The sequence below is a fragment of the Clarias gariepinus genome, chromosome 2 (genome assembly GCF_024256425.1).
Source record: "Clarias gariepinus isolate MV-2021 ecotype Netherlands chromosome 2, CGAR_prim_01v2, whole genome shotgun sequence".
In the NCBI taxonomy this organism is placed as follows: Eukaryota; Metazoa; Chordata; class Actinopteri; order Siluriformes; family Clariidae; genus Clarias; species Clarias gariepinus.
In genome coordinates, this window is record NC_071101.1 from 20,505,083 (window position 1) to 20,521,042 (window position 15,960).

Consider the following 15,960-nt stretch of genomic DNA (forward strand, 5'->3'; position numbering starts at 1 on the left):
CATGACTGGGGATAATAAGCTTCCCTATTTGGCGGGCGGGAAATCATCATGCCACCTGTTTAGGATTCATCGGGGAAAGGAGATCAAGCCTCCATCTCATATATCCACAGGTGCAGTAGCTACAGATGAGGTGATGGAATGAGGTCCCTAATCTGAAAAATGGATAACACGTCACATGAAAGACGGTAATGCTTAGCAGGATGCCATTGTGTAAGTCAGCATGGGTTTGTCTGTATCAAAGCTACACCACAAGCTTTCCAGAAAAAATAGATTTATGCAGTCCTTTACAGATGCAGGCTTACAGACCCTCGTGATTTAGCATGAGACGTTTAGAGGCTTCTTTTTTTTTTTTAAATGTAAATCAATAATAAAATATGCACCTCACATTAAAACAAATCTGCTTCCTATTAGAGTTTTTTTTAAGCTGTCAGCATGATAAGAAAGTAAGAAGGTTTTTATGGAGGCAAAGTGATATAACAAGTACACAAAAGTTTGTGATCTTTTATCTGCATCTGGGTATTCAAACCTGTCCCTTTTAGGATTTACTTTAAATGGTTCGAAAGCTGTTATAAATCTGTACTTAGCTTCTGTTTTTTAACTTGTTCCCTGTACAGATGTGTGCAGACACCACACAAGGAAACATAGAGAGAGGAAATAAGGAAAATGTCTATTTATCTTGTTAGACAGCTAAAAACTACCAGGCTAGTTCTTCTTCAAAATTCTTTCTTTTAATTTTCCAGGAAAAAAAAAACAGAACGGAATGGAAACAAATGATTGAGACTGCTTTAAAGAGGAAATATAAACAAAGCAATTGCCTCCGTGCCCTCTGAGACCCCGCTGATTGAAAGCTGGCTGCTGCAAGCCATCTACATAATGAGGTGTTGCCCCCAAAACCGTCATCTAACGTGCATAGATTTGGATCTACACTATTGCTTAAATTGTTTTTTACAGCGCAAAAGGAACCGTGTGGTGCCTTGTAGTTCATATATGAAGAAGTAAGCATAATCAATAGTGTCATTAATGAACTGGCCAGCGCTTTTGTTAAAGGGAGACTAGTTTAGTAGTTAGTGCTCTCATAAATCTTCATAATGCATGGGGGTCTTCTTTTGACCAATAATTTTAAATAAAGATTAATAGAGGTGCAAAGTGAAAGCTACAACTATTAAAAATATATTTCAAAAATTTTATATAAAAAAAAAGCTGTTTTCAACAATGGTGTTTGTTGATTGATAGTACTGTAGTGGCAAGTCTACAGGTAATATATAAGGATTAATTTTTTATAGATCAAACCTGAGACTATTAAGCCTTGGCTCAATGTATCTTCCTACTAACTGTCATGCCCTGAAGGCCTTTCTCCTAATGTGAATAGCAGCAGTGTGCTGTGCATCCACAGGCATTGTGTGGTGTGTGTGTGTGTGTGTGTGTGTGTGTCTGTGTGTGTGTGTGTGTGTGTGTGTGTGTGTGTGTGTGTGTGTGTGTGTGTGTGTGTGTGTGTGTGTGTGTGTGTGTGTGTGTGTGTGTGTGTGTGTGTGTGTGTGTGGCAGAGCATGGAAAGAAATGGCATGGCCCATGGCAATGGCTTCCACATGACATATTTGATGAGTAAACCCCTGCTTTGTTAGTGACAGAGATCTGGTTCAGTGTAGACATCTCAGTGGTGACTGACAATCTATTACATCAGTTGCAGATTGACAGCACTGAATTATTTAACAGCCGTTAATGCATGGATGTGCAGCGTTGACAAAAAATGCAAGCAAATATTTCGACAGGGTAACAACAGTATATCCAAGATTGACTGGACAGTGAAGAGGAAACATTAATTCTGTGGCAGTAGAAAGGACTTTTAGAAACAGCTGCGTCCATGCTGATATTTAAATAGAGAGAAACAATGGCATGTAAATGAACTAGGAGATTTTACACCTGACATTTAAGTGAGATTTTTTTTAGGAATTTGGATTAAAATAAAATAAAAAAATCAGATATATTATGTTCTTAAATATTTTACCAATTTTTTTTTTTTTTGTTATATTATCTACTTTAGGTTCTCAGCATTGTGACTTTTAACAATACTTTTACTATTCTGAATAAGCTTTCTGGTTGTCCAATGAATTTAATTTTTGGTTTTGCTCGCTTAGGCTTAGTGGCAAAAGACAAGGATTATCTGAAGGCGATGCCCTATTAGATGCCCTAATGCTTTAATAGAGTGCATAAGAAGCTGGGGGACTGCAGAACCCCCCCTTTAATGCAGTGAAAGATCTATCAAGGCCTTGAGATATTCAACAGTTTTCCCCACACGTCTTGCTTGTGGAATGTTTTATAGTTTTTTTTTGAATGACGGATTCATGCTTATTATCATAAAATTCATTACATGAACATTGCAGACGGTTAGAAGATTAATTGGTTTCTTAATTACCATTACCTGTAGCAGACAGCGATGACAGAAATGCACATCAACCGGTCTACTCTGTCCTGATCCTGGAAAGACAAACATATCACTATTTCTGAATAAAACACACAGACTTAAACTTATTCATATAATTAGACGCTAAAATCATTTCCATAAGCATATGGTCAAAGAGCACTCACCTGTACAAGTACGCTCCACCTGTGTCATTCCTCTTCCTATGCTTGCGTTTCTCTTGTCCCACACATCCCATCCTTCCCCCTTGCTCTTTCTTTCATACTCACATAAGCATGCAAACTCTCTTTTACTCGCTCTCTCTCTCTCTCTCTCTCTCTCTCTCCACTCTTTTCATTCAGACAGGGGGATGAGTTGGTGTGTCCTCATCTGAGCGAGCCAGATATCGAGGCTCAGCTGCAGAGACTGACATCATCCTTCCAGCAGAGCAGGTTTTCCCCTCCTGTTTCTCTCTCTCTCACACACACACTCTCTCTCTCTCTCTCTCTGACTCATTGGCTCACAGCTTTTTTCGCTTCCCCCCACCCCCACCGGTGTCATCACTATGGAGTAAGAAGCCCTTCTGGTCTGAATGAAGTAGACTGGGTGCCAAACCAGAGCCGGGTGTGTTTTACAAAAAGGGCTTATTGGGAACAGTCTACTCTTTATACATACTTATGGACTCTTTCATTGTCTGAGCCTAAGCTCAAGATAAACCCCTTAAAGTCTAAAGCTATTCATTCTAAAGCATATTATTTGGTATCTAATAAGGATTATTTATTAATTAGAGTGAATCTGACAAAAAAAAAAAAGCGGTCTGAAGTGCTGCAAGTCTAAGCACTCCTGATGAATCCTGAGAGCTTAAAGGAAAAAATGAGAAAAGAGGATCTGTAAATTCAATGATCTCTGCTGTCCAAGGTTCTGAAAGAGATCTTTACAAGGACGGAAGGGACCAAGCCAAGCACCAGAAGGTACTCATCAAGGTATTAAAAAAAAGTTTTTGTGGATGTTAAGGAAAAAAGAAGGCAGCCTGTCCACCAGGGTAATCGAGGGTGAACGCTACTTACTTTAAAATATGCCTTGCCACTTAAATTGTGTGCGAGCGCAGCTCTGAGGTCTATTGCTTTTTTTTTTTTCAGTAGATATACTATATTTGAAATAACCATTGTAGCATTTAAAAGATTTTGACCAGAGGATCTTTAAAGTAACTATGAAGACAGGGGAGTGCTGTCATTAGTTGGCCATTCATTTTTCACCAACGAAGCAACCATAATTTTGCAAATGCAACTTTATAGTCCTGTATAGATTTTGGCAGTGCCATTCCTATGTGTGATTTTGCCCCCACCCCACACACACATATACACTCACCCATAAACACACACACACACAACACACACACACACACACACACAGACACACACACATCCACATATCTCTATCCCTTCTGTCGCATATCTCTATCCCCTCTCCCTCCCGGAGGAATTTCCTGTCCTCCGTCATTTAGATTTTCATTTATCATTGTAAGGTAACACCATGGCAGCTGTTATTAAAATAGATTACCCCTGCTAAAATGGTGTAATGTGCACTGCAGTGAGCAATTTCACACAAACACACATATAACCTATAGATACTCACCGAGATACATGTGTACATGCATTCAATTAAACATGCATACAACATTGTGCAATTTATACGGATTACACACATAGTCTAGAGCTCGGGTGAAGACAGAACAAAAGTATGATGGATGTGACAGAGATGACAGTTAGATAAGGCTGGTTTATCGGTTTGTGTATGCTGACAGCGGCAGCGACGGGTTGATGTTACTAATGGATCTGCCATAGTCATGCCATTCACAACAGTGGATTTCTTTTTTTTTTTTTTTTTGGTCTCTACTAGGGCTTCTCAGGAGGTTGCATTTAGAATTCCTCCTCTTGTTTCCATAGTGACACTTTTTCCTCCTTTGTAAAACTCACACACATTGTGTGTGTGTGTGTGTGTGTGTGTGTGTGTGTGTGTGTGTGTGTGTGTGTGTGTGTTTGGAGAAAGAGAAAGAGGCTGTCTGTGTTTTAAGTGAATTGCAGTAAGGAACTTAATAGCTGTGTATATAATTAAGCACCGCAATTTAACTGCTCGCTGCTATTATTTTCAATCTTGTACTGTAATCAAATCACTCCGTAAAAGCTGCACAATCATCAGTGCTAGCGCATTAGTTCAAACACAAACATCTTTTCCATGTACTTACCTCTTCATCTGCAAAAAGAAAAATCAATTTTAACACAAACCAAAAGACATTACGGCTTGATGTTAAAAAAAAAACAAAAACAAAAAAACAGCTGCATAAAGATGAATAGTGTCTGTTAGCCTCTCAGAGGAGGGTGCAAAGCAATTATCCAGCTAAAAATGCATCTCATCTAGACACACTACGTGCACTTAATCAATTCCAGGGCAGAGGTGGGTGGTAGAGGAATGTAATCAGCTCAGCCATTACACAGAAAGTAGCAGCTCTAAGGACAGGCCTGTGGTCCACATTGCACACTGGCAGCATATGAGTGGATGTATTTGCTCTTTGTCTCATCGTTAAGACCATTAGCTGCTATTACTCATTACTCTAATACAGATCTAATCAAATCAGCTTTGCCCAGGTTGCTTCTACCTAACACAAATTTGGCCCAACAGGTGATGAAGCTGTGGTGGATAAAAATGGGTCAGGATAATGTGAGTCATCCGTGCAGGTGGTCTGCAATTAGATGAGCCATTTTGGGCTCTTTTACGATTTGATTATTATACACCCCACTGTGTCAGATTAGCACAATGCAGTTTCTCACCTGCTCACCAGAGGTCTCAATCACCAGGTGACCATACTTTTAATTAAATTGCTATTCTTTTATTATATACCGCTTTGTCTTTGAGCTTTCCTGACTTGTCCATAGATTACACTTGGACTAGATTCCCCATGACTGTTAATTTATCACAAAACCATGACTTACTCTTGCACATTAGCCTTATAAGCTATGGCTTATTTCCTGGTTGTTTTCTTGAACCTCACCTTTAAATGTTTCTCTGGATCTTTGCCTTTGAATATTGGATCATCTAATGGATTAGAGTTGGACATTGGATCACCTTGTACATCAGATAATGGATTTGAGTGGACACTGAATTATCCTTGGACATTACATACAGTAACTCTTGGACCCAGCATTACCCTTGGAAACTGCATTGCCCTTGAACATAAGGTGATCATTGGATATTGTACTACTGTTTAGATTTCAGCTCAGTATTCAATTACATTTGAGCATCCCAACAAATTATGCTTGAGGATTAGATGTTATAGAATTAGAATTACGCTGGACATTATATCATTACAGGACATAGAAATACCTTCTTGATATTGGATTACCATTGTAAGCTGGATGGTAATCCATGAGTATGTTTGTGCCCTGCAATGGATTGACACCCCATGCAGAGTCCTTAGTCTCCTGGGATAGATTTCAGGCCCCCACGACCCTGTATACAGGATAAAGCGGTATAGATGATGGCGATGAGTGAGTGATCATTGGACAATAAATGATCCTTAGATGTTCGATTATCTTTCAACATAAGAATACCCATAGACGTTATTTGAGCCTCTAAAAAATTAGTTTGGACATTTATAACCTGAGATGTCCAGTGATATTCCCTCATACTGTGGATCTATTTATCATCATGTGTTCAAAAAAACCTCTGCTAATCGATCCACACTAACCTGTCAAATCTGTCTGGTCCAGCATTGTAACAGTGCATCACACTTTCCTGACAATTGCTCTTTTGAAACAGATTATTCGGAAGTGTATCTGAGAGATTTAAAATGAGAGGGGTGATAGAAAAGCATGGGGGTGTCTAGTGCACAGATCACCCAGCTAAAAAGCCAGAGCGCAGGTGCGTGGTGCAGATTGGTGTCCGGCAGTGTGTGTGTGGGATGTATATGGGATTTCATTGTCTGTGTGGTTGTATTATCCCTGCAGAGATGAGAGAAAGGCAGGACTCGGGGACTCTGGGCATAATGTGGAGTGTGGAGGGAGAATCTCATTAGATCCATCATTTATATCAGACACTATCTAAAATGAAGGTATTCAGTGAATCTTATAGCAAATTACACATTCTTTAGCAGGCTGCCTTTAGAGAGAGTGAGAGAGAGAAAGAGAGAGAGAGAGAGAGTATGTGTGTGTCCTTGAATCGGTATTCCTTTCTTCACTTTTCTATTTTGTTTTCAATCAATTCTTAAGGTGTAACAGTAGCTATTTCTCTGTGTATAATTGGACTGGATGACAGCCACATTTGAAGTCAGCAGATGAAAGCGTCTCTTGACAATGGAGTGTCTGGCCTGTGACATGACTTGAATAAGGAAGAGACTACACACACACATACACTCTGTGTCTCATTTTGATGGACGTGAAATGGAGTAAATGTTGGATCCTATTGCATCTCACGTGGCTTTGTCAATTAAGCTCTGTACTGAACTCGGAGATGAAATTACAGAAAGTTGTTTAAACTTACAAATAAGCTAGGTATCTATACAGAATACACACACAGTGGCCATTTTGTCAGAAAAACGACTAACCTAGCTTACAGTTTTTCAGCTTCCTGTCCAACAGGGCAAAGCTATCACTGCAGGACCAATACCGACCAGATTTTATAGTTTGTGGTGGATCATTCCCAGGACAGCAATAACATTGGCATGGGTGTGTGTGGTATTGGTCCACGTGTGTATCAAGTACATCAGCACTGCTGGGATTTTTAAACGCTTCAATAATTCTGATGGATTGAAGACAGCTTGCCAACCAAAAATACCCAGCCAACAGCATCCTGTGGCCAGAAACTGACACTGAAGATTAAGTAGAGGAGGATTCCTACAAATGGAAAATGGAAAAATGATCTGCAGCTTTTAATTGTACACGTTCAAGCAGGATTAATAAGATCCATCTCTTTACTGTTTGCAAGAATTAAACACAGAAATAGACAAAAAAAAAAAAAAGATTTTCGGATTTACGAAAACACGGTCGGCATCCCACGTGGGCCATGCACACTCTCCGCGTCTCTCCTGTGCACACACTCCTCCACTTTTGAACATAACAACTATCTCATCTTCAAACGCAGGAAAGCTTTCCAAAACACCAAAAACAGTTTTGTTTATCTCTGTATTCGCTGTTCGCTTTGTCGCTAAGGTAACCAGCATTACCCAAACATCCCCACTCTACTTCCTGCCACTTGCATTAAAAGCATAATTTCTCCCCATGGATGCACACACACACACACACAAACACAGACATACATACTCAAAGCATCTCCATACCCACAAGCCATGTTAGAGGTAAACAGCCACCAAATTTATATTCTCACACAGTGAGAGACATTAACATGACTTTGACTCAGTAGTTCAGTACAGTAGTTCTCTCAGCAAAATTACAATGCTTGTGCTATTATAAAACAAGGACATTGATTGGAAAATTTATTTTATATCCAACTTATCGCCACAGCATAATAAAAGGCCGAACAAAATGAGGGTTCTATATGTGTTCTTATATGACACAAGAACAATAAATAATTCAAATCTAACCAAATTTCAAGCTCAGTATGGCTGGTATTCATATCTGAATATTAAAGAAAACAACTCAATGGGTTGTGCTGTAAAAGAAAAATAATATGTAAATATGTATAAATAGTGATGTTTGAATGTATAAATATTATAAATAATGATATGTGAAATTGTTATTTTAATTATGTTTATATAGTTGCAGTGGTTTATTCTTTATACTCCACAACAATAAGTACACATTTCATTTTTTTCTTTTTTTTTTTTTGGTTAATGACATTTTTTTATTAATTTGGTTTAATTACCTATTTATTTAGTTACATTTAATGTTGTATGTCTTCAAAAACAACTTAGTTTTTGTTATTACTTAGATATTGTCATTCCCCCACCAGCCTCCACTCATGTTTTAATCTTAAATTAAAAAGAAAAAAATGCACGGATGTTTTTCCCATGGCAGAAAATGTAAAAAAAAAAAAAATAACCTATTACCTTCATATCACTTATTCTCCATACAAATCCCCGTGTATGTGTTTAATGTAAAACCTTCTGATTTGCCTTGTACTCTGCACTATAGTATTGTCCAAGCCATTATAAAAAATAAGCAGCAGCTTCTGACAATCAGAGGAGCTTCAAGGCACGGTGGTATAATTTAATATACTGTAATAATATGTTTGTAGAGAGGCCAGTGGCATGGAGTTAAATAGTGATATTGAAGACTATGTGCTCTTCAGGCAGGTGTGTGACTAATAACAAACTAAACCCAGATTTCACTTATTTAATATTAACTTACAGCACATGATGGAATTATTGGCTCAGGCAAATTCTTAGCTCTGTTCATGTTTTTTTTATAATATTCTGCATTATTATTGGTGCACTTCAGACCTGAATGCCCCGAGGCTCTTTGTTTGGTGTGTGAGCAGGGGGATGTATAAATGGCCAGCATGGAGAGGGGTGATCAGAGAACCCAGAGGAGCAGGGGCTGACCATAGTACCAGCCCGATGAAGCCTGATGGTGATGGATGTGGTAATAAAAGGCTGGATGTTCTGCTGGCTGCCTAGCATGAATGTGTTATGAATCACCCGCGTGAGACCGCTCAGAGCGAGAGAATCGGGCAGAGGCGAATGGCATGTCCATACATTCATGCACATACAGTACTGTATGTACTCACATGCACGCACACACACTCACACACACTCATTTGATGCGGATGGCACTCTGCTGCTCTTCACACAGTTGTGAGTTCATCTAAGCACAGAGCAAATAAAGCAAACAGGTTCAAATGAGGATTGACATCAGCCCCAACACAGTCATCAATTATTCAGGTTGAGGAGTACAAAGCAACTGGTTATGATTGACAGGCTCTTTGCTTTGACTTTGATATTAATCATGTTTGGCAAAAAAATAAATAAACACCTCTTAGAACTTATGCTATGTGTGAGCATAAACAGAACAACTCTATAACGACTGCTGCATATGAATTTCAACATTATTTTAAAGCAGGATGTGAGAAATTAAAATTGTGGTGGATCACACAGGGCTTAAAAGATGAATTTCTCTGCATGCCTGATCCTTTAAACACACCGAAATATTACTAAAATTACAATTCTATACTGTTTCTGATGAACTCCTAAGGACTAAGATCAAGCCTCATAACAAGTTTATTTTAAAATGTTCTTGTGGTTTCCCTAACCTAAGTCCCTGCACTGCTGCTGCGGTGTTATACAGCAGTTAATACAATCAGCTCAAAAATTTTATGTTCTAAGAGCTTGTATTCGAATTCGGGCAGTAGGCAGGTAAGATTGCATTTTTTTTATGTTGTTGTTGTTGTTGTAAAGAAGAAATCATGAGGACCCCGTGGTTAATGTAATGTTATCAGAGAACTTGAGCTTATATTCGTTCTAACATTTTTAGCAGTTATTGCTGAATGGAGTGTGAGGCTGGGTATGGTGATAGAGAGGTCCAGCATACAGTAAGCAGTTCATATTTGGTATGTGGATCAGTTCTGTTTTGTGGAGATTGGCTTGAGAAGGTGAAAAAAGATTAGATTGTCTCTATATGTGACTCTATATGAGCTTATCACTAAAAAGAATATGATTGGACCGAAAACTAACCCATGGGGAAGTCCTGTAATAAAGCTTTGAAATGATGAAACTGTCCTCTCTATAAAAACTGCATTGCTAGCAGGTGTTTTCATGTATCCTTGAGTAATATATTACACCCCATTTCTCCTCTTAGAGTGATCAGGCAACAGAAAATGCGTGATGCGCAGTAAACAAACACATTTACAAGCGTGATTATTTGTTTCAAGGTCTAAAGTGGAAGTGCATCTGGAAATGTGTACAAGCCTTTCTTACTGCATTACCCAGCCTCTACACAATAAAGGTAATATTCTAAAGGAATACTCACATTCCCACATAGAGCAAGGCAATAAAATAATTGAGACCATCTACAAGACACAAGTGCAAGTCACAAGGCAACAAATATATTTCACAAATTAACCTGCCTGTAATAAGGGACCCCAAAGTAAACAAGCACAGCTATGTGGATAGCCAGTATGGAAACAGGTATATAACAACACAAAAGTATAGTACTGTGCATAAATACCAACGAGGGCACCCGTCAACGCATGTCATGTTAGGCAGCAAGATAGAAGTAATTTCCCAAAATTCATGTTTTGGAAGCAGGAAAAATAGGCAAGTGTATGGATCTGAGTGCCCTTGAAAAGGGCTAAATTGTGATAGCTAGAAGATGGGTCAGAGCAACTCAAAAACAGCAGGTCAAAAACAGCAGGTCTTCCTGGTATGCAGTGGTTCGTTTCTACCAAAAGTGGTCTAAGGAAGAACAACCCATGAACCATGATCATGGGAACTCAAGGCTCATTATGTGCATGGGGAGGGAGGTGAGCCCATCAGGACTGATCCCACAGAAGATCCACTGTAGCACAAATTGCTACAGTGTTGTCGCAGTACAAAGCCCCATTAAATGTAATCTCCCATGGACTGTATACTGAGAACAGCCCACAAAATCTGCCATTTTGGAGTTGCTCTGACCCAGTCATCTAGCCCATTACTATTTGTCCCTTGTCAAAGTTTATTGTCCATTTTCCTGATTCCAAAACATCAGCATTAAGACCTGATTGTTTACTTGCAGCCTAATATATACAGTATACTTTAAATTTACTGGAATCGGGTAAAGAACTATCCAATGCATTATTTAAACCTGGAATGACAGTGCTGAATTATCAGCTTCACAGGAATACAAAAAATGATAATTGCCCATGATTTGAGATCACTTAAAAACTTGGTGAAATTGCATTATGAAAAAATCATCAGTACAAATCACAGCTACTTTTAATAGTGAAAATATGAGCATTTCAATATGCACAGTGTAAAAGATACAGTATCTTGTAAAAAACCAACAGCTACGTGGTCATAGAAAAATACTTGTTAGGGAATCAAATTATTAAAGGGTGTCTAATTTCCTAGAGTCCATTAAGATTAGACTTTGGATCAATAAAAAAGTTCATGTGTTCTGATGAGTAAAGATTGACCCTAATCCAGAGCGATGGGCGTGTCAGGGTAAGGAGGGAAGCACATGATGCATTGCACCTATTACGCATAGTATTCACTGTACAGTATACTATATATAAGTTATATAAGTTATATACACTGTCCACAAAGCATATATTTATTATATACTATATATAAGTTATATAAGTTATATACACTGTCCACAAAGCATATATTTATTATATACTATATATAAGTTATATAGTATATAATAAATAGCCTATATGCTTTGTGGACAGAGTATGTACCAAAATTCATGGTTATGATACAAAAAATTTCCACAAAAAGAAGGAAAATCAGTGACATAGTTACTGAATAATAATAATCTAGGTTTTATTTAGCATACTTTGAATACTGCAGTGCATGCTTTTTTCACAGGCAATCAAATCAGCAGTATTCATTATAATGAACAGGAGAATAAAACTCAGGAAAGCTAAAGCCTAGCATGAATTCTAACAACACAACAAACAAACAAGGAAACAAAACAACACACAAACACACACACACACACACACACACACAAAATATGACTTAAATTTTGTTATTTTGGGGCAGTTGTGAACAGCTTTCAAACCTACAGCTGAATAAGCAACAGTAACACAATGCCCTTGCAAAATCTTTTTCTATGGCCAAACCACCATTTGCTTTTCTTTTTTTTTTCATTCAAATGATATCCTTTTCATTCATCGTATTTACTAAAAAATACACTCCACTTAAATGAGCTAAAATTATTTATATCTAATTTGTTTTCTCCTGCTCCTGAATTAGCTTTTTATATTTGTTTCCCAGCTCTATGTCTGTCTGCGGCATTTTACTTTAACTGAACTATTTTGATTTCTCTTTTATGGATTTGGTTAAATCAGTTGTTTGATATAGGACAGTATACAAATCCTAATCCTTTAGTGCTATTCTAACAATGTGCGTAACCACGTCTGCTATTTCATTATGGACAACAACTTTAACTTCAGCATGAATTCTACATGAAACTGAGCAAATCTATCACAGAGACATTTAACATGATTTGGCATGTTAACGGCGATGCTGCAATGAGTCCTTCTAGGAGTTTTGAGTGGCATGCGCACTAAGAGTGAAAGAACATCATTGGAAGATGAAAGAACCCCTTCTGCTGACCCAGGAGCAAAAGGAAAATTTAGTTGAAGTCTGCCAAGAACTCTGTCAGCGTCCGAGTATGACCGGTCCTTCATGTCGAATATCATTACCGGTGACAAAACTCCACATCAGCCCCATCGTCTCCACGACTGAAAAAAGTGAGGCAGGCCCACAGTTTGCCCGAGTGCATTCTCATCATGTTTCTCGATGTTTGCAGCATTATGCAAGAGAATTCTTCCCCAGGGGACTGACAGTCAATAGAGAATTCTATTGGCAGATTTAAGAGCACCTGAGGGAGGACAATAGGGCGAAAGTGACTGGATTTGTGGAGCGTGAATCTCCACAAAGCGTGAAACTTTTTGATACTCCCTCATATGTAGTTAATAAGCTAAAGTGAAATAAACTTGAACAAAACATCAGTCAAAAACATGTTATTATCAAATCATTAATGGCCTAAATTTAGTTTGAAAAGAACACAGAAATAGGAAGACCCAAGTTTGAGTCATAGAAGACTAGCAGGCAAAAGTGTGAACACAGTAAATATCGTTTCCATTATTTAAGTTTAAATGGTTTTAAGATAAATGTAAGCAATGAAAATTATTCCCATTTAGAAATTTATTTATAATTTTTTTTACAACATAAAAAAAGACTGTTTCCTAAAACAAGTATTTTTCATTTAGAAGAAGCTGTAAACACTTTTAATAACTTGCGTATTCAATAATCAGATGTGGCGACTGAGCAGCTGAGTCCAGTCTTCTGCACAACTAGTGTATTTCAGCAACAAGATTCTACCTACATTTTTCATTTATGACTAACTGTGAAAAGAGGAGTTCGCTTCTCACTCAGTCAGAGACAACTGACCTGACAGCCAGACATGTGTGTTTATGTTTCGGGTTGTGGCAGGGCACTTAAGCTGTGAATTACTGAAAAGCGGGATGCAAGGATACATCATGAATGTTTCATAAATCCAGTAAAGTTTTTTTTTTTTTTTTTTTTTTTTTTAGGAAATGCATTTGCTTCTGCCAAAATATAATACTTGTACATGAGTAATTCTAAGGGTAGTCTTGTATTGGCTATTTTTACAGCATTATTTGAAGCTTCCAGACATCTCATTACTGCCAAACGCAAAGTTAGTCTACCTTTAGCTGCATGAGTGAAAGCGAAACTAGGCTCATTAGGGACTGAAGATTCACTAACAAGGTCAGGACCTAGATGAGACCAGGCACAGTACAATCTTCAAAATAATATAAAAAATGAAAGAGAGAGAGAGATAGAGAGAAAGAGATTTGGGCATTTCTGTACATGACAATTGTGAATTTGGTTGTTATCAGTTTTGAAACATTGCCCATTCCTAGCTTCTCTCTGCCCACCAGAGGCCCTGAAAATGGGGATTGGTTTTACTGTGTGTGTGTGTGTGTGTGTGTGTGTGTGTGTGTGTGTGTGTGTGTGTGTGTGTGTGTGTGTGTGCGAGAGAGAGAGAGAGAGAGAGAGAGAGAGAGAATGCTTTTTATCAAACCTGCAGGCTCTTTATGTCGTTCCCAGATTACAGCGCTGGGGAGAGTGTGATTGACAGAGTCTGGCCTAAGCCGGCCGTGGGGAGAGAGGAGGGGGGCCGACAGGGATTTGCACTGACTGCTTAAGCTTCTATTACCCTTACTATTCTGTCACTCCAGGAACAGAGCATATGGGACACAAAAAAAGCCTCTGTCTGCATAATTTAATATATTCTCTAACTTTGGCTTTCTTTGTCATTCTCTCTTACTGGTGTAAGCGGTTCTCTTTTGTTCTAGATAAGGGTTCATGAGCTTTTGAGCAAATGCTTCCCGAGAAAATTCCACAAAACTTAAAAACTTTTACTGGTTATTAAACACAACAGAAATAACCGAAAGAAAAAGAAACTTAAATCAAATGATATCAATGTAATCTTTAATCTACAATTCTTTATGCTCATGCAGTCAATGTTTATGCTTGGCCAGTCTAAAGCTTACACTTTTTCCTACCGATGAAGGTCTTTGTTATGCTGGCAGTGTGCTTTGGGTTGTTGTCTTGCTGCATGATGAAGTTCCTCCCAATTTGAATAGATGCATTCTTCTAAAAAATTGGCAGTCAGAGTGTTTTTCTAGATTTCTGAATACATTCTATAATTCTAAATTAATTATTCCATCTAGGATGGTTGAATGGAAAGTGGTGAAAAGATGAAACTTGGAGGCCAAGGGTGACCATCATATTTATTTCCATTTTGTACAACCGTGGTAGGTCCTTCGATCAACATTTACACCCAGATTTGCAATTTGGAATGCAAGCTAGCCTAATCTGCATGTCTTTGGACTGTGGAAGGGAACCACAGTCCAAACCACAAAAAACCCACTAAGCACAGGGAGAACATGCAAACTCCATGCACACAGACTCGACGCGGGAATCAAACCCAGGACGTGAAGGTGCAAGGTGACACTGGTAAACACTAAGCCATGCACAGTGCCGGATTTCAGCATGTTGGTAGAGGTTAATCTTGGTTCTAGAACTTTTGTGTATTTTCCAAATTCTAATCTGGCTTTCAGATCCTTACTTCTCACTTACTAAATCTTCTTTAGAACGATGGATTGTGACACCGTCACTCCATGTAGAGGTTGTTGTTGATGTCGCTGACTAATATTTTGGAGGTTTGCTACATGACTGTAAGAAAGTTTTTATAATCAACTGCAGTTGTTTTCTTTTTTTAGACCTGTTGAAAATCAGTAGTTTCTTTCTTTTTAGGAATATTACAAACTGTTGTATTCACTATTCTTAAAACTTTTGCAATAACTCATGTGAAATGATAAATTTTCCCTCCTTCCTCAGGATTGAAATAGGCATCTCTAAGGTCTTATGTTGGTTTATCCCTTTTAACTAGAAATACAGTTTTCAGAGATGAACTCCATGGGGATCAAACCAAGAGTAGACAGACATCTGTCAATCACTTGCGCTGATAATTTTGATCACTTAGAAAATGGGTGGGTGCAAACAAAAAGTGCAGTGTTGTTCTTTTTTTTAAAAATAATATTCACCGTAGATTTAAATATCAGTAAACAAAAGCAGCATTTCTAATATATATTTCGCTTTTAACTCATCTTTTTTAATCATTAAAAAACTAAATAATTAATAATAACTTTTAAAGGTGACTGTATATACAGGCCAAAACTTAATTCATAGTTTGACCATGTCAAGCTAGCTTGCCCTGAATATTTTCCTTTTAATTGAATCTTGGGCTTACAGACATACTTTTGTTCATAAACTACAACGTGACTAACATACACTAAAGCAAAATGCTGCT